At 39.6% G+C, this 1,404-nt stretch overlaps 1 non-coding gene across 1 annotated transcript; it reads left to right on the forward strand.

Moving 5' to 3' along the window:
- The first annotated feature begins 331 nt into the window (after nt 1–331).
- On the forward strand, nt 332–437 carry LOC145593390 (small nucleolar RNA R71). The gene has a single exon (XR_014102722.1). It is a non-coding gene; the product is annotated as a small nucleolar RNA R71 (small nucleolar RNA).
- The last annotated feature ends 967 nt before the right edge of the window (nt 438–1,404 follow it).

A 1,404-nucleotide genomic window follows, 5' to 3' on the forward strand; every position in this document is an offset into this window, starting at 1 on the left:
ATTGGGAGGGAAGATTCGAAAATTGGGAGGTAGCACTTTCAAAATTTGCCTTGATAGCGAAACATTTCCTTCCCCAAGTTTTGTCATTTGTGAGGACAAGTTGTTTATGGAATTAAGATGATCAACCGAGTACACCGAAGAACTACTCTTTCTAGTTGACTCCCTTTCACTATCTTGCCATTCTCTATAATACCTTACTACGTCTTCAATTATGTCTATCACTTCCTCCTCCGTTTTATTCATAATGGGACCTCTGGCTCCTCCATCAAGACACGACTTTCCTTGAGGACTTAGGCTACCATAGAAGATTTGAATAATTTGGTAAGTAGGAATTCCGTGGTGAGGACATTCTCTTTGATACTCCTTGTACCTCTCCCATGCTTCATAGAGGCTTTCACTAGACTTTTGCTTGAAACCTTGAATCAAAGCTCTAGCCTCCACCGTTTTCTTTTGTGGGTAGAAACATGATAGAAATTCCTTGGTCACTTCGTCCCATGTCCTTAGAGAATTGGGTTTGACCTCTTTGTCTAACCATTCCAAGGCATGCCCTATGAGAGAAAAGGGAAAAATCTTGTGGCGGATGAATTCTTAGGAAATTCCATTCACTTTGATAGTTTTGCAATATTTTTCAAACTCTTTGAGATGGTTTAGCGAGCTTTGTTTAGCCCCACTAAATTGTCGCCTCTTTATCAAAGTGATCATTGCCGACCTTATTTCGAAGTCATTTGCCGGTGTTGTAGGTGGAGCAATCCCACTTTAAAACCTATATGCACTCGGAATCCCCAATTCCTTCAACGCCACCCTTGGATTTTCTCCCATCCTTGCTTGTTCTTCTTGTTGTGGTTCCTCTTCACTAGGAGGGCTAGAACTCAAAGAAAGTCTAGCAACTCTTATCCTTGAAATTGTCCTCTCAATTTCTGGATCAAGTGGCACTAGTGAACGACCACGTGCTCTACGCATACAATCTTAAAAGAAACAATTAGTAGCACGACTACAAATGTAGCCAAAAAGAGAAAAAAAATCTTTTTGTATTTTTTTTCAATTAAAATGAAGTAGACTCAACAAGTATAATAAAGCACAAATATCACTCCCCGGCAACGGCGCCATTTTGACGTGTGGTAATCTAAGTCGTTGAAATCTAAAGCACCACCAATCAACAATTAAGAAAGTCAAACTTATTCCTAGTATAGGACAAGTCCGAGTCGAACCACGAGGAATGAGAGGTAGAATGCTATAGCCTATGGTCAAGCTACTTCGAAGAATGAGAGGTGAAGTGAATTGAATTGCAACTAACGTCTCAATTAACTAATCATGTCAAGAAAATCAATATGCTAAACACTAGGGATTAAGGTTCCACATGCAAGTTCAATGATTATGCCAATCCATGAAGAACTCAATTGATTC

This window comes from Chenopodium album, chromosome 18, assembly GCF_948465745.1.
Source record: "Chenopodium album chromosome 18, dcCheAlbu1.1, whole genome shotgun sequence".
Classification (NCBI taxonomy): domain Eukaryota; kingdom Viridiplantae; phylum Streptophyta; class Magnoliopsida; order Caryophyllales; family Amaranthaceae; genus Chenopodium; species Chenopodium album.